The sequence below is a fragment of the Rattus norvegicus genome, chromosome 1, assembly GCF_021556685.1.
Source record: "Rattus norvegicus strain SHRSP/BbbUtx chromosome 1, alternate assembly SHRSP_T2T, whole genome shotgun sequence".
NCBI classification, from domain to species: domain Eukaryota; kingdom Metazoa; phylum Chordata; class Mammalia; order Rodentia; family Muridae; genus Rattus; species Rattus norvegicus.
This window is the reverse complement of record NC_141534.1, coordinates 112,591,461-112,618,044: the sequence shown is the minus strand read 5'-3', so window position 1 is coordinate 112,618,044 and position 26,584 is coordinate 112,591,461. Positions and strand designations below refer to the sequence as shown.

The 26,584-nt window shown below is 39.7% G+C and overlaps 2 long non-coding RNA genes across 2 annotated transcripts in view; both read left to right on the top strand.

Moving 5' to 3' along the window:
- Nucleotides 1-5,769: 5,769 nt before the first annotated feature.
- The window catches only part of LOC120099815 (uncharacterized), a 28,907-nt gene continuing 8,092 nt past the window's right edge, over nt 5,770-26,584 (top strand). The window contains exon 1 of the long non-coding RNA XR_015646391.1: nt 5,770-5,862. This is a non-coding gene — a long non-coding RNA (uncharacterized LOC120099815). The remainder of the gene's footprint in view (nt 5,863-26,584) is intronic.
- On the top strand, nt 12,835-26,019 carry LOC148007355 (uncharacterized). Its single transcript, XR_015646392.1, has 3 exons — nt 12,835-13,241; nt 25,343-25,443; nt 25,874-26,019. It is a non-coding gene; the product is annotated as an uncharacterized LOC148007355 (long non-coding RNA).

Sequence of the window (26,584 nt, the reverse complement as noted above, 5' to 3'; positions counted from 1 at the left end):
ACACTAAAAACAAAAGCTGTCTTCAGGGTACAAGGGGCTTTCTCTGTCTGGAATTATTGGTGTCTAGGTATCCAAAACGGCGGGTTGAGAAAGACACACTTGAGACACCCTGTGTGGACCTTGGCTTCATTCATCTTGTATGGGTCTTTGCTTTGACACTTTATACACAATCTGCCTGTGGGCCCACAAGCCTTGCAGACTATGCCTGCAATTTGTCTCCATCTTTTCAGTGTGTGTGTGTGTGTGTGTGTGTGTGTGTGTGTGTGTGTGTGTGTACAATTAATACTACATAAAACCTGTGCTCACTTGTCATTCATACTGTTTTTTTATCTTTTATTCTAGATCTAATTGCTTCAAATGTATGTTGCTAGAAAATTCGGAAAACCTACCAAGAGCAGATTATTAATTGCTAAAAGACCCAGGATCCAAAGCTAAGTCTTTCAGAGCTATGTATCCCTCCTGTGAGTACAGAACTCTAGCTAGCACTCAAGTACAGAAAATCCAGGAGCTGTCAGTTAACAACTTCCTAGAACCACACTGACAGAATATATCTGAACAACAGGTTAAATATCTGACCAGAAAATCAGTACCTTAAATATTGTAGCTCATATCATCATAACATTCTATTCAATACTCTACCACACCATACCATAGCATTGCACACCACACCTTACCACACCATACCATTGCACACAGTACCTTACCATACCGTACCATACCATACTGTACCATACTCTTCCATACCATATTATTCCATACCATTTTATTTCGTTCTATCAGAGCAGAAGAAAATATTTGAGACAAGATTATTTTTTTAATCTAACATAATCTTTGAGTTTAAGCTCTGAAGAGTTCACTGTTGTTGGCACAGAGACAAATCAGTCCACGTTCTTTAACAATACTTTCTCTGGATCTGTATAAGTGAAGGAAAGCCATTGAGCATATTTAGTTTATTTATTTTATTTTATTAACAATGGAGATCATTTCCACTGAGATCGAGACTTGTTTTTTTCATTCTTTTCTGTGTGCCGGGTTGGGAAGATGGTTCAGCTGTTAGTGCTTGTTGCATAAGCATGAGGATCGGAGTCCAGTTCTGAATACTTAAGTAAAAGCTATGTGTGGAGTGTGCGTCTCTTACCCAAGTGCGATGGATGCTGAAGTGAGGCAGAGAAAGGTAGATCTGCAGAGCTCACCGACCAGCTTGTATAGTCAAAATAGCAAATTTCAACTTCCATGAGAGATCCTGTCTGAAGGAGTAAGATAAAAAGAATGATGGAAGAAGACACTTGACTTCAACCTCTGTCTTCCACTGGGCCATGCGAGAATAAGTGACTGCACACACATACGTGTGCACACATATGCACACACTGCAATGCTCAGTAAATAAATAAATCAGAACACTTCCCTAGCTGCATTTTTACAGGTAGAAGAATTTTATCTAATAATCTGCCAACCGGTCCTTTTGTTTGAGGTAGTCAGTGGCAGTCTTTAATATGATTTTATTTATGTTTCAATAAAGGGAAGCTAGGATACAGACATAGAAATTTATACTCTGCAATTTTTCTTAAAGCGTGAAGGATGAGAGAGAAAAGGGATGGATGCACACAGCCCCATCGCCTCTGTCTGAATCTTAAAATGATGCGCCCTTCGATAAACATTAAATCTTATTATTGCTTTAAGGCAATAAATCTTCTGAGACATGGGGGAGGCAGAAACACCACTGCACTAATGAGATTACTCTGAAAATAAAGCGGTGGATTAGTAAAATCTAATTTGGAAGTGATGAAGTACATGTGATGTCCAAGTAATTATTCCTGCACAGTCGCATCCACAGGGAGCTGGAAGTTATTGGGCAGTGCAGTCAGTGTGTTAATGATGTGGCTGCCTGACATTTGAGTGAATGTGCTGACTGACCGTCTGCTGTGGTACCTCTCCGATTGTCAACATTCACAACTGGGTCCAACAGCTGTGTTCAAAATTCTGCCAAGGAAAAATCTGAAGGACTGAGCGTGTGTGTGTGTGTGTGTGTGTGTGTGTGTGTGTGTGTGTGTGCGCGTGCGCCGGCTTGCCTGCCTGCCTGCGTGCATGCCTGTCTGTCTGTCTGTCTTGTCTGTGTATGAGTGCATGATGCACCATTGGGTGTGTTTGTGTATGCATGTACATTATGTGTGCATTTGTGATTTTATGTACATATGTATACATATCAGTCCATATGTGCACATACCAGTATGTTCAGGTGTACATATGTTCTTGTGTGCATATGTGTGTGTGTTTGTATGTATATGCACATGTGTTTGGGGTTTTAAACACTTCATAATCTGGGCCAAGTGTTTATATTTAAACACTAAGACCAAGCACATCCTTTGATGTCTTTTTGTCTTCATTGGTCTTTCAAAATCATAAAGCTGTTGGTTGAGATTAACTCAATGATCAATGGAAATACTTGTTGTAAAGTCTTTACCTCTTCTGGTGTTGATTATGGAGCTCTGTGATCAGAAGAGTAATGTAGTGGCTTTATGACAAAAGAACCCCATGGCTTTAATACCTAACTAAGTTGACCCCAAGTAAAATGAGGAGAAGATACGAGTGAAGTTGAAGGATCAACTAAGGGAAATACACTATGAAGAAAGTCTCTTGATTTTCAATGCATCATGAGTTTAATGAGTTATTGCTTATGTTTGAGGCCTTGAGAGAGAGAGAGAGAGAGAGAGAGAGAGAGAGAGAGAGAGAGAGAGAGAGAGAGAGAGCTGAGAGGTAAAGCAAATGGGAAAAAAGAAGTGTTAGAGAGGAGAAGACTGCCACAATGGAACAAAGGAGCCCTTCATGGGATGATAACACCTCAGTTTAAATTTCATTTTATTGTATGTGTGTGTGTGTGTGTGTGTGTGTGTGTGTGTGTGTGTGTGTGTGTGTGTGTGTTTGAGCATGTGTGTCATGGGACACATGCTAAGTTAGAGGATGATGACTTTTAGGAATCAGTTCTCCCTTCACTGTGCACACCGATAGAATTGAACTGCAGCCATTATAGACAAATGCCTTTACCTGCCCTCCAGTGCTGAGTTTGAGGTCTCCTCCATTCCTTCATTAGATATTGAATCATACCCTCTCCCATCTTTATGTTTAACTCCATCTCTTAAGTGTAGGACCCTAGTTCCTTCTATTCTGAGAAAGAAACTGCTGGTTTGTGCCTCTCCAAATAGATCCTATTTAGAAGTATATCAGTGATTGACAAACCAGCAAGATAGAGACATTTGTGGGGAGTGGTTACTGGTAGAATGTAGGAGTCAGACTGAGAGGAGTTGGGGAGAGAAATCACGAGTGAATATGATCAAAATACATAATGCATTATGAAACACAGAATTAATAAAAATATTATATTAAAAATATCAGTGATGTGACAACTTTATTTTAAGGAAAAACAATAAAACAAGAACAAATGAGCAGCCAAAGAAAGGGAGTAGATAATAAAGCACGGAACAGACTAGTTGGAAATGTAAGAAGTCAGATGAGGGAACTAGCTCTTCTACTGATCAGGACTGACTCTGCATGGAGGAGGTGCCTAAGGCACTGGCACCCAGACTCTGCATGGATGGATACAGCTGAGAAACCAGATAAATATGTTTTCTTTGTTTCTTTCTCCTCTCTCTCTCTCTCTCTCTCTCTCTCTCTCTCTCTCTCTCTCTGTCATATGTTCTCGCCTCCTGTCTTGTGGGTATTTATGCTTGCACAGAGGATTGTGGAAGCTACAGAAGGTACTGGGTACCTAATTCTCTCACTCTGTATCTTAGTGCCTTGACATCAGATCTCTCATTCTATCTATAGCTAATTCAGCAGCCACTGAGCCCTAGTGATCTTCCTGCCTCTGCCTTTCTGCCCTAGATATACAAAAGTATGCAGTGAGCCTGATTTCTTACACGCATATTGGGATCTGAACTCAAGTCCTCATGCTTGTTCAACAAACACTCTTATCCCATTGAGCCATCTCCCCTGTGCCCGAGGTTTTCAAATGAATCTATGTACAAGAATAAACTGGGATGGCAGGAAAGTTGTTCTTTCTTTTAGGGAAGATAACACAAGTGCCATATTCTGAAAATAAAAAAAAATTAAGATAGAAGAGGAGTCAGAAAAAGGGGAGGAGAGAGAGAGGCAGACAGAGAGAAAAGGGAGAGAGGAGTGGACGTTGAAGTATGCAGAAATTATGACCCCTGTATTCAGACTATTGATGAATATGATGGAAATGGCTGTTGCATGGGGAACGGATTGATGTCTGCTAACACATTTGTGTTGTCTATTGTGGGGAATGGATGAAGTCCTAAATGGATGGGTGTTGTTGACATGAGCACAGCCATATCAAGGTCCCCAAAGCCTTCCTCCAGTGGGTCTTGGAGGAGTGACAACACATTCCTCTGGTCCAACTATGGATATTATGAACAGTTGCCCTTGAGCTGAAACCTGTGGAGGCAGGAGCCATCAATCTTAGTTCCCTCCTTAGGATGACTACAGCCTAAAACTCCTTTTATACAGAGACCTGATATCAAGATAAGATTTGACAACCCTCCTCCGAGGACAGTTGTATATAGTAAACCTGTCTCTGTGCTTACCTGTATATAATAAACAGACTTTCTTCTTCAGGGTTAAATCTCCAGGCTTCTGGTGTATCTCCATCACAGCAAATATACCAACTGATTCAACCTTTGCTCTCTAGTTTTTCTTTGGATGTCTTTGTGTCTGTCTTTTCTTCATTATGCACTTGTCCCAGTCAGATCAAGTCCAAAGTTATATAGGTCGCAACAGTCTAGGCCAATCCAGAGATCATGCTCTGAAAGGTCCTGATACTCTCACACATGTATAGATAAGTAACATCAAGGCTGTATGATAGTTTTAAAATGCCCTTAAAGGTGACAGTTATATATAATTTAAGGCTATGTGCACTCAGCAATGTCATAGTGAGGGATAATTCTTGTTATGCTTGAGACATGCTGCAGAAATTGTATTATAATTGTTCATATAAATATGGGAGTGTGTGTGTGTGTGAAAGAGAGAGAGAGAGAGAGAGAGAGAGAGAGAGAGAGAGAGAGAGAGAGAGAGAGCAGCCTTGAATTTTTGAACCACTTGAGCCTAAACAATAAATTAGTAAGTTTCTGGTTTTGCTACATTTCCCCAAAGGAGAAGATTGGAGAGCTGCAAAAGCAGGTCGGCCTTGACTATTCATGAAGCAAAAGGAAAAATAATGAATTCTTTATTCAGGTCTAGATCCTTTGTTCCACTTCTCAAGAGTAAATTCTGGCAATAGGCTTGGTGGGATTTATTTATCTGCTTTCTTTATAGATTCATTAAAAGACACAAACCACAGGTGTGAAGGACCACATCCTGGTGCCATCCTGGCATATCTTAGAGCTAAACTGTTTTAATTCCAAATATCTGCGGGCTGCCCATGAGCCCCCATGTGATATCTCTATGTTAGCAGGTAAAGGAGTGTCAATACCTCAAGCACATACACATCCAACTATGAGATTAATGTTTATTTCTTTTAAAAAGCTGTATCAATCCAGAGCTATGATAATGTGATTTTTATGTAGTATATCAATTAGTTATTATTTCAATTAGTTATTATATCAATTAGTTATTATTACAAGACACATAAGAAAAGTTGAGCCCTGCCTTCATTCTCACAGGCAGATATCCGTCACACCACCTGCAGGGCAACCATCTGAATCCTGTCTTCTGGCGATAACCTGGAACCCCATATGACCTCATACATTCAGAATAAGCAGTTCTAAGAACAAATGCCTCTCCACTTGAACTTTTAAAACATCCTGTTCCTCTTCTCCCAGACACCTGGATACACTCTCATCTTGGCAGGTACCATGGGATTATATGAATATCTGTCAGGTCACATGCTGGGAAGAGACACTCTCCATTACCTCGCTCATACCATATCATTTCTAGTAACGATGCTAGTTGTGATCCAGAAGAACAACACACTATCATCCTATGATCTCCTTCTAGAATAGTCTAAGGGAACTGAGTGTTGATTGTAAGTTTTGAAAATGGGAAAATAATCATTCTAGAAGCCTTGTGATGTTAGGTACTCATGGCACATTGTGTCAGCAATTCTAGTGTTTAGCAGTTGATCATGGGAAGCACCTGAGTTAAGTCAGATTCCTTATACGCATGACTCTACCAAATCCAAATGTTTGGCTGAAACAAATTCTCACACAAAAACGTGATCCAGTGGTGGGGAAAAATCTTAGTGAGAATCTCTGGAACAATTGGATTCCATTGCTGTTGCTCAGAGCCTTTGATTCTACATGGAATGGGGAAGGCTGTAGCCCATTGTAGCTTCTAAGAATCGGAAAAACTTCCTAAACTATGTTTTCAAAATTACAGTGGTATAGAAATTCATATTTTTTAAAGATGTGTTTCAACCCAGGAGACACACAGTTAACCCATGGTCAACAGAGCAAGCTACCAGTATTCAGTGGAAGTCTAGTCAGTGTGCTATGGTAGCTTGGAGTCTGCAGATGTGACATGTGGGGGGTTTTCTTCTCATTGACTTGTTAGGAAGTCTCTGACAGAATCCACCATCAAGATAAGATGGCAGAGGGTCCTTGAGGAACCACGGCATTATATATGACAAGACACATACTAGCATGCGTTGAAAACAGAAATATTTGGAGTCTTGCTTGATATTAGGAACATGGCAGGATATTAGCTTATGGTGACAAATAGCCTTGGTCTCTGGGGAAAAATGGTGTGGCAAGAATTTGAATGTTCCTACTGACAGTAGTGTATTTAAGACCACAGGCTTTAAGGAAGTAGATACGCTCTTCAAACTGTACAATGCAACCCATTCAGTGACAGAGGTAGGTTTGGATTTGAAAAGTATTTTGAATTCAAGATACTTTTTGATCACCCTGGAACATGTCTGGTTTGTAATAGACAGTGGACATTCTTCTTGTGGTTCTAGTCCAGGTTTAAACCCAATGGCCCAAGCATAACCTGATGATTTGAGAAGAAACATTAATAATTCACTGTTTTATGGCTCTGATGATTCCAGTGGGCCTCTGAGGACCTCTCTGCCAAGGTTCTTTTGCCTCTTATGCAGTGAGTTCCTACTGCCTAGACAATACACAAGCTGGTTACCACTCCCTGCAGCCTGCTGTAGCTTCCATCTAGAAGCGATGGAGGAACAACTATTCGATAAGCAACATGTTTTTGAAAGATGGTCTCTTAAAATATTTACTGTCTGTTTTATTGATTATTAAAATATGTCTGTTCTCCATCTTCACGCTGGATAATTACCCAGGTCTCTTTTTATACTAGTCACAATCAAAAGCCTGTGTAAGATGCATTTCTAGAATATTCTTCTATCAATGTTATAGCTACCTTTTCTTTACGTATATTTGACAGTTTGTTCTTGCATGACCAATTGCCAGAGATGAGTAACTGGATTTTGTCCCAGTTACAAAATTTATGCCAATGTATTATAATGGATATAAAGAGGTCACGACACGTGTGAGCATATTAAAGAATTGGTTACAATATTTATCATAGAGGATATTAATGACTATAGTGTCACAGAAAATCCCATTATACAACATTAGTGTCTCATGCCCACAGAACATATTTCAGATTTCATTACTGGGTATGAATGTACTACTATGAAACTTCACAGCTTGTATCTTATAAATGTAATAAGTTTTGAATAATTTTCCTTCAAGCTTTTGCTTTGTTTTATTTTATTTTTGTAATTGACTTAATATGCACCACAGCAATGGTACAGAAGCCACCAGTTATACATTTTGGGAACGGATTATTTATTTTTTAATTTTAATTTAATTATGTCACTGGTATCTCAGGCTCATATACACATATGTGTCTGTCTCACATATGTCATACACCACACACACACACACACACACACACACACACACACACACACATCTTACCCAGTGGCATTACACATACATGTGCTTCAATATGTTGGATGTTATCAATGTACATAAATTACACAAATGTAATTTTAATTTGTAAAATACAATTTGTCCTTGAATGTATGAGCGAAATAAAACTCTAGGCATCTGACTTGAGTGCAGCATTTTATTTTAAAATTCTAAAGATCTCTCATTGCAATCACCCTGCAGAGGTGTCTGTCACAGCTCAGTGTATCACCCCAAGGCTGTCACAATGACCTGTGAATTTACACATTCATAATCATTGGCAGGCAGGCTACTGCTCCAGCATTCACCCCAAGCAAAGAGCTTGGCTCAGGCTATGTTAACCAGCCAGCACAACATGTGATCTGAACATATGGTCAAGTGATTTGAGGTTTAGAAAGGCGAATTTCTGGAAGAGAGCTGGCCTCCGAGCCCCGCTGTCAGCATGAAAAAAGATCTCCTTATTTACTAGGGTGAGAAGAAAAGGGCGCCTTCAATTACTTCACCCACAGCCCTGCACAATGAAACAGGAGGAGAAACCGCACATTAATAGACAGGAGAGCAAGTGTGAGATGCTTAGTGAATGCTGCAGAAAGGCACAAAAAAGTAGTTTACAGCTCTGATTGGAAGTGAAAACAGAAGAAATTGGAAGTGAAGTCCCACAAATTAAAATTAAAACAGCAGTTCTCCTGAGCTCCCCGACCTCAGCCCCCAGACCATCCCCCATGCTCTAATTGTCCCACTTCAAACCTAATGAGTTGGGTTGGGAAAGAAGCTCCTGTAAATGAAACCGTTCATCATTTGCGCATTCATTAGGTATCTGAGTACTTGTTATTAATGGTTCAAAGTACAACAATAGAAATCAGTCATTGCCAGTATGGTTCGTATTCAGCAAATGGAGAAAATGGATTTACCTTAAGAAACAGTGAATTGTTAAAGAGAATTGTCCTGGTTGTTTGTTTTTGGTGGTGTTGTGTGTTGACACAAGCTAGAGTCATCAGAAAATGTAGACTCTTAATTGAGATAATTCCTCCGGAAGACTGGCCTATAGGCTGGACTACGGGAGTTTTGTCTTGATTAATGCTCTATGTGGGAGGGCCCAGCCCACTGTGGGTTGCGCTCCTAGGCAGGTGTAAGGTTCTATAAGAAAGCAGGCAGAGCAAGCCATGAGGAGCAAGCCAGTAAGCAGTGTTGTTCCATGGCTTCTGCATCAGCTGCGGCCTCCAGGTTCCTGCCCTGCCTTTCCTCAGTGACAGACTGGGACCTGATGACTGGAAGATGGTACAACCCTTTCTAAGTTTCTCTGGTCATGCTTTATCACAGCAGTGGAAGCCTTTACTAACACAGTAATCTTTGGCGGACTCCTTACTTTGCTCTTAGGGAAACTGGAAAATGGGTTTTGTTTGCTATTTTATTCACTGTCATTGGCATTTTATTATGGCTGTTGGTGGGCTTCGTCTCCTCCTGATGCTGGGCAATTAGATCCAAACTTTCATCTTGGCTAACTTTGTAGTTACATACACAATGAGGGTTCTCTGACCGCCTGTGTCAGAGCTGTGGTAACAAATGCTGTCTGAGGAACCTGCTTAAGGCAGTGTCTAGCACAAGATAAATGTCTCACAAATCCTGTCTGTTCTTGTTTTTGAACACGCAGCACTCACACCCAACCTTCTGGACTAGGAATAACAGCAAGCCAACACTATTTGAAAGTATAATAAGATTCCTCAGTCTTCCTAGATACTTTAGTAAATAAAGGCAAATCAAAAAAATCAACCACAATGTAGGAAATACTGGCAGAGTTAAATATTTACTGGTTTTGGGTATTAGAGAAAGTAAAAAAGATAATTCCATTAATTGCAACTAGAACTAATTATTGAACAAATAAATTTGAAGTGTGATTTGGCAATGTCCACATTCTCTTTTAGGAATATTGATCAGGTAGTAATTTCCTTACATAAATGTACAAAGCCATACGATTAATTCCTCACACATAATTATCATAGCATTTTATATACTTGCAAAATTATCTAGAAATAAATGCTAATAAAGGACTCAGAAATTATAGTACATACATATAGCAAATTTAATCTAGCTGTTGAGACATGGTGATTTATATATTCATAAATGATAAAACAAGATAAATAAAATGTTAGCAAGATATGGAGCAATATACATGAAATGTTTGGACTAGGTTGAAATTTCTGTACTCACACACATATTTATCATCACAGAAGACAAGTTTTAAAATACACATCATATGAGAACCTCCAAAGGTGTAGTTGCTCTTCACTACAATCCAGAACTCAGGAGGCTGAAAAATGAGATCAACCTTGACTTCATAGCCAGACTCTGTCTCAAAGACAAGCAGAACAGGAAAACAAAAAGCTATATGGAGACCTTAATAGATCCCAAGTGTATTTGATGGGCTTAATACATACTGAAGATCATCTATATGGACTGCATTTATTTCTGGTGGATTAACCATGAACTTTACTATTTAGAAACTCTCTGGCTACAATAGGAATGAAGTTGTCAAAATTTCATAGCAGACCAGCATCAATCTTTCCACTGAGTATTAAATTTCAGTTTGATGTGGTAGAAAAATCATTTTATAGATTTAGTTTAAATTACCTTGAGCATTTTATGTAAATATTAGAGTACTTAAAGTTTCCTAAAGAAAGTATAGAAAACATGGTTTTATAGCTTATCTATATAATAAATTAATATTAATATTCATAAAAATTTGTAGTGAAACCCTATATTTTAAGCAGTTCAAAACACCATAAAGGGTTTTGAAAAAAATTGAGGCAGAGAGAAAGAACCAATATTTGTTAAATGTCTATGTGTCAGTTGTAATGATGGTCGTATTTTCATCAATCTTCACAGTCCTTCTGTAAATTCGAAGGAATATTGTATATTTCAGTGATTCCTTACAGTTCAAATATCTGGGGAGCAGTTAATCCTTGCTCAAATTCCAATGGACTTGCACACAAGACCGGCATGCTTTTGTTATTCCAAGGATTTATATCTGTTCAAATATACATAGTGCAACAGCTATGATATGCAAAACAACACAGCACCCAGGACGAAGTGTAAGAGTCCTTAAGGAACAAAAACCTGTGTTTAAGGGATTGCTGTAGGTGGGGGGAAGTTGAGGAAAGTGTTTCAGAAAGATGAGAAAATTAGTGGAGTCTGAAAAGATCATGGTAACAGACTCTTCTGAAGGTCAAAAGGAGACTTGGAAAGTTTCTGACTCAGTCTGTACCATAATGGGGGTGCATATAGAAGTTCTTGCAACTGAAAGACAAGCAGTAAAACAAAGACAAGCTGCCTGTGTTCCCAAGATATAAGATGTATTTCAATAAGTAACTCATGTCAAGCTAGGTCAATGATTACAAGTTTTATCACGGATGCTCATTTTTGCTGCAACAATTTTTAAGACATAGAAAATACCACCAATCAGGATAGAAGAGAAAGCCACCAGCAATGGCAGAGAAGATTGACATGCGATTTAGTATCTGAAGAAATGGTTTCTCTCTCCATATCACTTTAGATAAATTGAAACACCCAGAGTCAGTCTGCCACTCTGACCAATCATGTGGAACATGGCTTGGAAACCATCCATTGTACATGGATTTAAAACTTGATCCTGTGTTTCTGGAAGCTTCCAGTGGCTATTTCTAGAGCCTGAGAAGCTCAAGTTTCTCTGTAGTTCTCAAATCTATATCTTTATTTAGCAAGCACTTGTTCATTACGCTGACTTCACCTGGTAACCCTGAGATGTGATATGGCTTAATGAACACTTTTATGTATCCTATAGCTCAATATTTACCAGAAAATACTCCTTAACCAGATAGATTTTGGACACACAATGAGAGACACTAAATATAATTCGAGGGGCTTCAGTAATGCACACACACACACACACACACACACACGGGGGGGGGGAAAGAGAGAGAGAGAGAGAGAGAGAGAGAGAGAGAGAGAGAGAGAGAGAGAGAGCAAAATAATTGATGAAGACTTTTCTAGAGTGTTTTGGTTACTAAACATCACTGCCCAGAACTCTAAAGAGTTAAGAGTGTCATAACATATTCCAGGAAATTCTTCTCCAAGTCCAGGTTTGAGCATGATGGTAAAAGGTTGAAGACAATGGTTAGCATTCCCTAGATAGTTGTTTTCTCCTCTGTCCATTGATAGCATTGTGCTTGTAGTGGAAAATGGTAAGTAAGAAGAGTATGAAGCAGGTGTGCTTTGCCAGGAAGTAAATAATATGGGTTTTTATAACACAAATGTGTATTTTAATACATGTATTAAAAAAACACAACCAAAGAGATTTTCTCATCTGGGTTTTATTTTGTGATCTTCTGCATTGCACCTGGTAAACTTACAGTCTTCTAAGAAAGAAGCATCCATGCTAGAACCAATATCCACAACTTGATAAGCATTGTTAAATGTAAACAACTCATGCTATTTTCTCATGCCATGATGGGTAATGATAGCAGGAGTCAGCAAAAAGAATAGCTCTGCAATCCAGAAGGCTGCTTTAAAGGTTGAAGGTCTGAAATGGCTCTGTTGAAACTCTCTTTTTCTCCTTATAATAATAATTTCCATGTGAGATTGTTCAGCAAATAATGGTGCTTGCTGCGCAAGCCTGGAGGTCTGATAAGCCATTCACTGATAACCATGAAAATGTGAAAAGAGAGAGCCATCAACTCCATCAACTGTCCTCTGATCTCTACACTGCTGTGGCACAGTGTCCATCACCCCAAAACACTACAAAGAAGAATGAAAGAACGTTACAGTTACATAAGAATAGTTTCAGAGAGGTTCGTGTAATTATGACATCATCTCTGAAATCTTTTCTTTGATGGTCAAAGTTCTGTATAATTCTAACTCAGTGGTAAATCCACTGCTTTGGGCTCAAAGCCCAATTCCAGAAACCTTTTATTTTCATCGTCCCACCTTTGAGAAAACTCTTCTTTTAGGGGTTTGGGTTTTGGATCTGAGAGAAACTGTCATGGGTTAATTATATTCAAAGCCGCCCTCTTGACTTCTATTTCAGCTGTGACATTGGCCTTCACACTTGGGTTAACTTGGATTCTCTCTCGATGGAGAGTGAGAAGAAGTTTGTGTGTTTTCTTTGCCTGGGCAGCAATCTGTATTTGATATAAGACTGTAAAATTCACAGAGCAGAAAGACCTTCAACACAATATGACCACTGTGGGACTCACTCCTTCCATGCTGAAAACTACAAAACCTCTTCACCATAGCTTCTAACACTTTTTCCAGTAAAAATCAAAGGTAGGGAAAATGAAATTATAAAAATTATAATCTTTAAAAGCCCCCTTTCTTTAATTATAGTCACTCTAACATGTTGAATACCCGCTGCATAGTAGAATTATCAGCATGTGCATTTTACAGTAATAATTAACTGATTTTTGGAACTGACAAAACACAAATATTACTAATTTATTTATTTAGATATTAGACCCATGTACTGAATGGTTTTATGGTGTATATGACAGGGTGAGAAGTATAGTTTCACAATTGGTTTAGTTTTATGAACTTTAGCATATATTTATATTTATAACGTGTGTGTGTGTGTGTGTGTGTGTGTGTGTGTGTGTGTGTGTGATGTGTTTTGCATTGTAGGTTACATAGGACAGTATGGGAACTGTAGATGGACAGTATCAGGTCCACAGAGTCTGGAGTTGCACATACATGAATCGTTATGTATAATATAGATTATTGGCTTCTTCTTAGCTCATGTGGTTATAATGCCATGTTGCCTTTTAAGAGTATGGATACCAAACTTCAACAAGATAAAATTTTAACTAGAGAAAAGTGATAAAACAGGTACAATATAAAAATCTAAGAGCTAGCATGAAACTGTTTTTACTGAATCAATGCAGTCTTTTTGGAATGTGTTTTCAATTTCTTCACCCAAATAACTGTCTATTACCTTGGGCCTTTGAAGCCATTATTAATATATGGCCTGAAGAAATAGTTACAAAAGTGGTTTTAGACTGTATTAGCAAGTGATAATAGCATGTCTTAACATAAGTAGAACTGTTCCCTAAGCTGACTGTACTCTCCTCAGTTGCCCACTGAATTCCATCAGTGAGTGGGCCATCTCATGGCCATATTTAGGTATCAGAAAAGCTCCTGGTTCTGTGAACATGGCAACTGCATGTCTATCATAGAAAAGAGAGACTTCCAGTAACACAAATGCTATCAGAAATTAGAAGATAAGTACCACCAGAAATATGTGAGGATCCTGCTCCACACAGTGTTGGTCATACTCCCACCATGCTTTCAAAATGGCAACCAATATGCTTTGAATATCACCTAGAGAAGAGAGAACAAGTTCTTACCTTGTTTGGGTTTGTAGTTTTGAATACATAGCCTCATTATGTAGCCCAGGAAAGCTTCAAATGACCAGTTACCCTGCTCTGTCTCCTGAGTGCTACAGGAGTCTATCAACACGTACAACTTAGGAATAGAGGAATCTTATATATTAACATTTATACTGTTTTTCAAAATTCTTTTAAATACTCATTATGTATCTTGTGTTTTTTCCATCCTGAAGTGACAAGAGTCATTGAATCTGCAAAGTTTATTAACATATCAAATTTTACCTTTTCATCCCCACCTTAATTTTCATGTAAGGCTAATGCCATGAATGTATAATACATACTTTCATAATCTACATTTGAAAGTTGAAATGCATACTTTGGTCCAAAAGTAAAGATTTAAAAGTTCAGTTTGAAGTAGGAAGTGAACTGAGATGTTATGGTCAATGGCCAACTTGCTGTGAAAGTCTTGATGTGTGAGTTGTTTCAGTGTTCTTCAGTGAGTACATGGCTCTCAAATTTACTCTCAAGTTCCAACTGATCCTTGTAAGTGCACAAGTGAGATCTTTCTACCATAGATTCTTTACAGATAGAGAAGACAGGAGAGAGTTAGAATGAATGACACTAATTATCCCAGTACTCGCTTCTTTGGGGGTGATAGATGGCTATTCAATTAACATGTATGTGAATGAATGAATGAATGAATGAATGAATGGATGAAGTCATGCCCTCTTAAATTTTGAATGAAAGGAACTGCCAAAGACAGAGGTCATGACAGAGGGACTTTAAAGTTTAAATGTGATTGCTCACATCAAGGATTTCTCAGCCTAGCGAGGTATATAAAGACCTATAGCGGATCTCTGCTCCTCCCTGTTCCAGAGACAGCCATATCTTCTCATGCAGTGCCAGCCTTGTCCCACAGACAAAATGGTGAAGGTTGGTGCGAATATATTTGACCATATTGAGCACCTGGTTACCAGGGCTCCCTTTTGCTCTGCATCTGGCAAAGTGGAGACTGTTGTCATTAATGACCCCTTCATTGACCTCAACTACATGGTCTACATGTTCCAGTATGTCTCTACCCATGGCAAATTCAATGGCACAGTCAAGACGGAGAATGGGAAGCTTGTCATCAATGGCAAGCCCACCACCATCTTCCTGGAGCGAGATCCTGCTAACACCAAATGAGGTGATGCTGGTGCTGAGTATGTCATGGAGTGAACTGGCATCTTCACCACCACTGAGAATGCTAGGACTCACTTGATGGGTTGGGACAAAAGAGTCATCATCTTTGCCCCTTCAGCCTCTGCCCCCAGGTTTGTGTTGGGTGTAAACCAGGAGAAATATGACAACTCACTCAACATTGTCAGCAATGCATCCTGCACGACCAACTGCTTAGCCCTTCTGGCCAAGGTCATCCATGGCAACTTTGGTATCATGTAAGAGCTTGTGACCACCATCCATGCCATCACTGCCACTCAGAAGACTGTCAATGACCCCTCTGGAAAGCTGTGTCATGATGGCCATTGGACAGCAGAGAACATCATGCCTGCATCTACTGGTGCTGCCAAAGCTGTGGCAAGGTCATCCCAGAGCTGAACAGGAAGCTCACTGACATGACCTTCTTGGTTCCTACCCCCAATGTATCTGTTATGGATCTGATATGCTGCCTGGAGAAACTTGCCAAGTATGATGACATCAAGAAGGTGATGAAGCAGGCATCTGAGCCCCTACTAAAGGGCATCCTGGGCTACACTGAGGACCAGGTTGTCTCCTGTGACTTCAACAGCAACTCCCACGCTTCTACCTTTGATGCTCAGGCTAGCATTGCTCTGAATGACAACTTTGTAAAGCTCATTTCCTGGTATGACAATGAATATAGCTGTAGCAACAGGGTGGTGAACCTCGTGGCATATATGACCTCCAAGAAGTAAGAATAGCAACAGGGTGGTGAACCTCGTGGCATACATGACCTCCAAGAAGTAAGAAATCCCGGACTACCCAGCTCAGCAAGGATACTGAGAGAAATAGAAAAGCCCTCAGTTGCTGAGGAGTCCCCATCCCAACTCGGCCCCCAACACTGAGCATCTCCCTCACAATTTCCATCCCAGACCCCCATAATAACAGGAGGGGCCAAGAGAACTCTCCCTACTCTCTTGAATACCATCAATAAAGTTCATTGCACCCCAAAATAAAATAAAATAAAATAAAATAAAATAAAGACCTATAACTAAGACAGCAACTTTCTGAAGCAGAGACCATGCTGAGTATTGCAGAACAGCCAGAGAGATACTGTTGATGGTGTGTGAGCCAAACCCAGAGGCCTGAACAAATGACAGCACTATTGACTTACTAGAAATGGTTCTTTTCTCTTTCTAGAGACTGTCCAAGTCCTTTCCAACCTTCCCTTTAATATCTGTGTCTTTTCTCCATGGGCCTCTTTTGTGTCCTCCCCACCGTACATGTGAATGTAAATGCTAGTTCTTCTGCCTGGAGTGTACTGCCCTATTGGACTCATTTGTCACTTTCCAAAACCCAATTCAAGGAAATTCCTTACTGAATCTTACTGCCCTTTCTCTTCTCAACCCTCCAGTCAAAAATAGTTTTTCCTAGCGTCACTTCTATTCAGCACCACTAGGACATATGCACTAGTCATGTTGGTTCAAAATTACAAATCCACACCCTTTCCTACTTAAGAATTATTTAAAAGCCATTGTATCATGCTAATGGTTGAATTTTTGGTATGTATCATGACACACAACATACAGTAAGTCTAATAAGTAAAGCTATTGATTCTTTTAAAGAGAGAAGATGCTCTTAGCCTCTAGCCAGGGACTCGTTCAACCACACATGCATTCACACAGCCATAAACTTATATTGAAAAAAACTCCCATATTATCATTTAGAAATATTATTTATTCTCTATTACTCACAAGGATTGATTGTTACAAGTATCTCATGCCCTCTACCCTCTGTCAGCCCATCTTACATGTCCTGGTCTAACTGGACTCCAGACATAGATTCCTTAGACTTAGCCTACAGCAATTCATAGGTTGCCCAGCCTCAGCCCACAGTAGCTCGTAGACTCTGGCCGTGTGCCCTTTGCTCTTGCGTCTATCGCTGCTGCATAGCTGGTAGCAATTCTCTAGGGAGTGTGCCTCCAAATTTGATTTGTGTCTGAATGAAAACCCTGTAGCCATTTGGAAGTAAGGTCAGCTATTATGTGAAGGTTTCAGCTCTTCGACACTGAGCAGGGCCAGCTTGTGCGCTGATGGCAAACTGCATCTAATAGCAGCTAATGAAGGCAGCACTCATTCCTTTGGCAAGCATCTCATTCCCTTCTCCATTTATTTGACCCCAGATGCTTCCAGCAAGCTAGCATGTCTCTGAGGCAAGGGCAGCCATGCCAGTTGTGACAAAATGAGGACAAGAACAAATGGCTAAAAAGTGCCCTGGATGTGGTTCACAGCACTGAAAATGTTGCAAGCATCAGTGCCATGGTTGTGTGCAGTTGGGATCATGATCCCCTTTCCCATAAAGATCAAAATGCTGTGTTTTCTAGGGGACTGTATTTTCCAAGCAGAGTATTCAGTGCTTGGATGAGATGGCATTATATAATCTTCTAAACAACTTCATGAGCTAGTTACTGTTATCATAGTATTATGTAAAGGTGAGAAATTGGTACTTGAAAAGATTAATATACCCACCTAAATTATTTGCTCAGTGTTATAACACACAGAACATTAAGATATCCATATATCGTTTAATATACGGAAAACCATCAACGTGATCCATCATATAAACAAACTGAAAGAACAAAACCACATGATCATTTCATTAGATGCTGAGAAAGCATTTGACAAAATTCAACACCCCTTCATGATAAAAGTCCTGGAAAGAATAGGAATTCAAGGCCCATACCTAAACATAGTAAAAGCCATATACAGCAAACCAGTTGCTAACATTAAACTAAATGGAGAGAAACTCGAAGCAATCCCACTAAAATCAGGGACTAGACAAGGCTGCCCACTCTCTCCCTACTTATTCAATATAGTTCTTGAAGTTCTAGCCAGAGCAATCAGACAACAAAAGGAGATCAAGGGGATACAGATCGGAAAAGAAGAAGTCAAAATATCACTATTTGCAGATGACATGATAGTATATTTAAGTGATCCCAAAAGTTCCACCAGAGAACTACTAAAGCTGATAAACAACTTCAGCAAAGTGGCTGGGTATAAAATTAACTCAAATAAATCAGTTGTCTTCCTCTATACAAAAGAGAAACAAGCCGAGAAAGAAATTAGGGAAACGACACCCTTCATAATAGACCCAAATAATATAAAGTACCTCGGTGTGACTTTAACCAAGCAAGTAAAAGATCTGTACAATAAGAACTTCAAGACACTGAGGAAAGAAATTGAAGAAGACCTCAGAAGATGGAAAGATCTCCCATGCTCATGGATTGGCAGGATTAATATAGTAAAAATGGCCATTTTACCAAAAGCAATCTACAGATTCAATGCAATCCCCATCAAAATACCAATCCAATTCTTCAAAGAGTTAGACAGAACAATTTGCAAATTCATCTGGAATAACAAAAAACCCAGGATAGCTAAAGCTATCCTCAACAATAAAAGGACTTCAGGGGGAATCACTATCCCTGAACTCAAGCAGTATTACAGAGCAATAGTGATAAAAACTGCATGGTATTGGTACAGAGACAGACAGATAGACCAATGGAATAGAATTGAAGACCCAGAAATGAACCCACACACCTATGGTCACTTGATTTTTGACAAAGGAGCCAAAACCATCCAATGGAAAAAAGATAGCATTTTCAGCAAATGGTGCTGGTTCAACTGGAGGGCAACATGTAGAAGAATGCAGATCGATCCATGCTTATCACCCTGTACAAAGCTTAAGTCCAAGTGGATCAAGGACCTCCACATCAAACCAGACACACTCAAACTAATAGAAGAAAAACTAGGGAAGCATCTGGAACACATGGGCACTGGAAAAAATTTCCTGAACAAAACACCAATGGCTTATGCTCTAAGATCAAGAATCGACAAATGGGATCTCATAAAACTGCAAAGCTTCTGTAAGGCAAAGGACACGGTGGTTAGGACAAAACGGCAACCAACAGATTGGGAAAAGATCTTTACCAATCCTACAACAGATAGAGGCCTTATATCCAAAATATACAAAGAACTCAAGAAGTTAGACCGCAGGGAAACAAATAACCCTATTAAAAAATGGGGTTCAGAGCTAAACAAAGAATTCACAGCTGAGGAATGCCGAATGGCTGAGAAACACCTAAAGAAATGTTCAACATCTTTAGTCATAAGGGAAATGCAAATCAAAACAACCCTGAGATTTCACCTCACACCAGTGAGAATGGCTAAGATCAAAAACTCAGGTGACAGCAGATGCTGGCGAGGATGTGGAGAAAGAGGAACACTCCTCCATTGTTGGTGGGATTGCAGACTGGTAAAACCATTCTGGAAATCAGTCTGGAGGTTCCTCAGAAAATTGGACATTGAACTGCCTGAGGATCCAGCTATACCTCTCTTGGGCATATACCCAAAAGATGCCTCAACATATAAAAGAGACACGTGCTCCACTATGTTCATCGCAGCCTTATTTATAATAGCCAGAAGCTGGAAAGAACCGAGATGCCCTTCAACAGAGGAATGGATACAGAAAATGTGGTACATCTACACAATGGAATATTACTCAGCTATCAAAAACAACGAGTCTATGAAATTCGTAGGCAAATGGTTGGAACTGGAAAATATCATCCTGAGTGAGCTAACCCAATCACAGAAAGACATACATGGTATGCACTCATTGATAAGTGGCTATTAGCCCAAATGCTTGAATTACCCTAGATCCCTAGAACAAACGAAACTCAAGACGGATGATCAAAATGTGAATGCTTCACTCCTTCTTTAAATGAGGAAAAAGAATACCCTTGGCTGGGAAGGGAGAGGCAAAGATTAAAACAGAGACTGAAGGAACACCCATTCAGAGCCTGCCCCACATGTGGCCCATACATATACAGCCACCCAATTGGACAAGATGGATGAAGCAAAGAAGTGCAGACCGACAGGAGCCGGATGTAGATCGCTCCTGAGAGACACAGCCAGAATACAGCAAATACAGAGGCGAATGCCAGCAGCAAACCACTGAGCTGAGAATAGGTCCCCCGTTGAAGGAATCAGAGAAAGAACTGGGAGAGCTTGAAGGGGCTCGAGACCCCAAACGTACAACAATGTCAAGCAACCAGAGCTTCCAGGGACTAAGCCACTACCTAAAGACTATATATGGACTGACCCTGGACTCTGACCCCATAGGTAGCAATGAATATCCTAGTAAGAGCACCAGTGGAAGGGGAAGCCCTGGGTCCTGCTAAGACTGAACCCCCAGTGAACTAGACTATGGGGGGAGGGCGGCAATGGGGGGAGGGTTGGGAGGGGAACACCCATAAGGAAGGGGAGGGGGGAGGGGGATTTCGCCCGGAAACCGGGAAAGGGAATAACACTTGAAATGTATATAAGAAATACTCAAGTTAATAAAAAAAAAAAAGATATCCATATATCGTCTACCCTAGAGTAATAAATGCAAAAGGGATCCTGCTGATTTGGCCTTTCAACCTCTGTTCATGCTGCCATCTTGAAAATACAATCACTGTTAGTCTGACTTAGGGCTTAGGAGCTGTGGACCTAACATGAAAATTTCCAAACATTTAAAGTAATTGATAACCCCAAGTCAGCTTAATGTGGCTTCAGAATTTCTTCTTTGAGAAAATTATGTCGTATTTTTTTAGCTTTTCAGAAAACGTAGAATTATGTGGTTCTGAAATAAATTATAGGATTCTACTAAAATGTGCCGTGAAATTTGTTCAGCATACAAGAGCATTCATTGCATTTTGAATATGCACACATGTGAAATATAAAGTATACAGTATGTCTTAATATGAAACTACAGTATGAGTCATAGATGTAGTATGTGTGTTCTCACACTAACAGAAGCTTTGTGAAGAGCAAGACCTTGCCTTGTTTACCCTCCATTTTGCCTGTTCTCTCCCATGATACCACAAGAGTCCTTGTTTAAACTGGTTATCTATACATTTTTTAAAAATTTTTACATTTATAAATTTTTTTAAAGATACAAAAATCGTACTTTGAATGCCCATTTTAGGAGCTATGTCTGGTGCCCCATACCTGTCACCCAAACACTGAGACAGCTGAGACGGGAAGATTGCCACATATTCTTGGAGGCCAGCTAAGACTACAGTGAGACTTTGTATCTCTTCCTCTGTCATTGTTAGTGTCTCTGTCTGTCTGTCTGTCTATCTGTCTGTCTGTCTCGGTGTGCCTTTCTCTGTGTGCCTTTTTCTGTGTCTCTGTCTCTGTCTCTGTCTCTGTCTCTCTGTCTCTCTCTCTCTCTCTCACACACACACACACACACACACACACACACAGAGTAAAGTTTATTGTAGTACCATAAGAAATGTTTATATTATTGAACTTGAGATGAAAACAAAAGGCAATCCCGATTATTACTAAATTCACTAATCCAAACATAAAAATGGAAATATAATACAATATTCTCAGTATCTAATCTGATTCACTATGTAGGTTGTATATATATTGTACATCTTCTGCTACTCTTATTTTCATTACTGTTATTTGATAAATTCTCTTCTTCATTAACCTTAGATGGTAATTTCATGAGTTGCCATCGTCTGAGAATCTGGACTCCATCTCAACCTTCCTTGTTCCCAATACCATTTGTCTTATACCCCAGATTTTCCCTCCCCATGTACCCACAACTCTTTGACGGTCACTCAATTCCAAATTTATTATGGCATATTTATTCATATAACACTGACATTTTACTGATTCTCCTATTTTAAATATAATCACTGGTCAATATCAACATTATACCTTCAGCATTGACACACAGAACCTGACCACATGGTGAACTCTCAAAATACACTGACCTGACCTATTTTATTACAAAGAAGGATACAGAAGCCTTGGGAGGAACTTCCTGGAATTTATTGAAAATTACATATCCAATGTCTGGACCTGCTTCTCAGTTCCATTTTCCTAATGGAGTACACTGTACTATTTAACTACCATCTTGGACGAGCACAGATAGAAAGGAAAGAAAGCTGTTTCAGTAGAATAACCCAAGACTCTCAACAGATCCATCTACCATACTAACATACGAAGCACTAACAAGAGAGTAACAAATGCACACTCGATGATGCCCAAGGTACAAGCTTCACTCATTAAGTAGCTACTCTAGGCAGGTATTCAAGCACATGGAGAGCGGTCCTCTGAGGTGACTGATCATGGTTCCTATCCAGTAGCAAAATACAATGGAATTTTGGTTCTGAAGAATCAATAACATGCCACATGAATCCATATACCAGAATACATCTGAAACTGAATGATCTGTAAATAGTTGTGGGCATAAGGGCTGGAGTGTAAGATAAATAATATTGGAAACAGGGAAGGTTGAGATGGAGTCCAGAATCTCAGACCATGAAGGATCATGAAATTACCTTCTAAGGTGAAGAGAATTCGTGAAATAAGAGTAATGAAAATAAAAATGGTGGGTGATGTACGACACATAATGCACATAACCTACACAGTGAATCAGATTAGCTACGATGCACATTATTTTCTGTCATCTGGACACCCCCATCTTTACAGGTGGAGAGACAGACAGACAGACAGACAGACACAGAATAGTCCAATTATTAAGTGGAAATAGCTATCCGGGTCTGTCTCACTTAAGTAAATATTCCAGACAAGAAGTAGCATGATAATATCTGAAATTTATAGCATTGGCTAAAAGATGGGAGACTAGAGACTGGCACAAAACCCAGTGGGGAAACCATCAAAGGACCGGTGTAAAAACCATGAGAATGCAGAAATCGGGTGAAATAGAGGAGGAAAGGATTTGAACAATAGCAGCAGTGACAACATAGTCAATGGCACAATTGTGTAAATTGGGTAGTGATGGCAAATTAAGATATGGTGCCACTTACCAAACTGGCATAATTTGGAAGTGAGAACCCCCACGGTCTCTACAAGGCAGTCTTTACAATAAACTTGTTTTGAAGAAGACAGTGATAGTTTGTGGGGTATTGAAATTCTATACCTGTATTGAACTACTCAGCTGATGACTACGATCTTAAAAGTTTCGTGATTTTGGCTTCTTTGCAATGAGCTTCCAAATACTCATCTGAATTCATCACTAAGCGCTCAATGCATTCAACTAATACATGTGTTAAAATGAGTACTGTACGTCTTACTTTTGACTAATGAGATTTTAAATCCACCCCGATTCACTCCGGTTTACAGAAGGAAATTAAAAAATTGATTGGTTACTTCCCTCCCTGTGTATGAACACCTTGATTGGCCAGCTGCCGGTGGCTAGGCAACCAGGCAGAGACTCTGTGGAGTAAGCAGCAGACTTCATCTCAGCAGGAGCTGTGCAGCGAGAAGCTCTGGGATCAATTAAAATGCCAGGCTTTTCCAGGCTTGTTTCCAGAGCATCTGGGCATGATTCCACATAAATTTAAGGAATTAGAGATCAGACAAAGGTAAACATTTCTGTGCAGTGCTTAGCTCTGATTTAGAGAGAGAGAGAACGGAATTCACTACAGTCATGGAGCCTTGTGGGGGTTTATACCTACAGTAGATTTCTTTTCCCTTCTAAATTGCTTTATTATTTTAGGTATGCGGTATTGGAAGGCTTCTTAAATCATCTGTGTTCCTCTGGGAAGAAAGAGAGAAAAAGAAACAAAAGAAAAGTCGATCCTTGTTTCATAGACTAAACAGTAGGGTGTGACTCATTCGTTAATTTTATAGTCACACCTCTGAAAGCAGAATTTATTAAGTCTTCATTTTCCTGCTATTTGGCCTCCTGAGTCTGGTTTAGACAGAAAGCTCGCGCAGGTGTCCCCGAAGACAAAGAAAGAACGTTTTCTCCTTAGAATTGGTGGAAGTCTGGCCTTTGTTGTGGAACCTCTGCCCCTTTGTCTCCCTTTATCCATCTCCTGGAATCTGAAGCTCTGCCCGCTGCCTTAAAGCAAAGGGTTTTGCCCTGATATGTGCTGCAGGCTTCCTATCTGGGCAGAGGGAACGGCCTAGAGGCAAAGGGCTGGGTCAGCAAATGATACAATGATGGCTTGTTGGAGGCACACAATGTACAGAGAGGCAGCTGGATGGCTGAGAGAGTGCTGGCACTGTGAAGCATACACGGATTTCTTATAAGCATCATGAAAACAGCAATGTCATGATAGCACTGATGCAGGCCACAGCTGTATATGGGCTTGTCTCTCCTTGATGTATAATGTCAACACATTACAGTTTATAGCAAAATGCAGACATCAGCTCTGGTTGTATGTCCAGTCTGTACTAGGGTCTTGAGTCTACATCTATGTGAATTAGACAAAGCTCAGTATTTTCTGCATTGCTTACATATGGCTCACATAACATTCATAGATCTTCAACATTCCTTCCAGCTCTATAACTGCATATAGCCTTGTAATTAATAATTAAGTAAAGAGGTGAAAAAGCAATGGTTGACGTTTTAGAGTTGGGTTCCATAGTATATATGTACTTTATATTTCAATCTCTCAAAACAGAAAATATTGCCGGTGTACTCAGGTGAGAAACACTGTGTTTTGTAATGTGTCAAAGTTATACATTAAGGAAAGACAAGCCCATGTACTTCCTGTCGCCAAACCCTCCCAAATCCTCTCACTTCCAAAACCTAAAGCAATGAAAGCAATGAGTATTCTCTACCTAGAGTTTGGCCTAGGCTAAATTAGATCTATATATCCATATATCTATCTCTCTCTATCTATATATGTACACACACACACACAGAGAGAGACAGACAGACACACACACACACACACATATATATATATGCATATATATATATATTCCATAATGTTCATTTCCAGAGGAATATAAAAGCTTAGAGAACCATCAGCTTAATTATCTCTTGCCATTTCAGCAACAGAACTATAAGGCGAATGACAATCTCCAAGAAGAACACAAGGCATGACAAAAGCCTTGGACTGCAGCCTGGTTTTCTAACTCTGGATGTCTTCAAAGGTATAGGTCACGGGCCTTCCAAGAGTACAAAATATATACCAACAAGATATTGGTTGGTGCCTTAAAACTGCACTACATGTAGAAGGGTATTTTACATGTGATTCCTGTTGCGATTAGGAGGTTTCCATATTTATGAGCTGAGTTTTCTGCTTAGTTCCATTCTTCATATTTTTCATGCCTAATAGCTATGCTTAGAGACCCTGGGATGAGTAGAGGGCAATTTAGTGGAAGCAGAAGAATTTGTCCATGAAGACATTCAACGGAACAGTGTCTAAAAATCAGCCACTAAGTCTGCTGCAGAATTGGCGTAAATGACATTAGGAAATGCATTATTTGTTTAGAAAGATCTAGCCTATTTCTTTTGGGTTGCTACTTTATGAAGGGAGTTCCTCAGTAATAGATTCCCAAGTGAAAATTACATATTTTCCAGTTTGTTTCAGAAAAAATCCTGGCCTGGTCAGAGATTTACCCATGAAGTTCCTGGATGACCAGCCCTCGCAGCTCCCATGGATATACGCTACCATTCTGGAAACCTTATGTCTCTCAATCCCTAATGAAACATTCTCTTTGAAAACAAGGCCAAGCTCTATCTTCATTCAGTTCGTGGGACCAAAGTCATTACTACCTTCCCTTCAGTTCCTCTCATTCATTATTTCCTCATCGCTTCAGATTGGCAGTATCAGAAATCGCTGATATCACTCCTTCTCTGTATTGCTTCTCTTGTCATCTCTGGCTATAGGACATGGTTAATGAACACAGTATTCTCTATAGCAAAAGTTCAGGCCAGGCATGATGGGAAGAGAGCCAGACAGCAAGGTCATTTTTCTTATAGCAAGTAACACATGAGTCCATCAAACAGTAAAGAAAAGCCAGACATCCTTTCAATGTTCATTTCCAGTTATGTGGTTTTTCTCCTGAACATAGACAAGGCTGGGAATTTTCTAGTTCTTTAATTTGGTTCCCTTTTAGGATAACAATTCATTTTCAGTCAATTTATTCATTTTCTCACTTGACTATGAACCACCGGGAAGAACTAAACTGGTCCTTCAATGCTGCTCAGAAACTTCTTAACTAAATATTTAATCTCATCATGAATGATATTTCCCTATGACAGAGTAGCAGCACAAGAGAGGCTTCACCT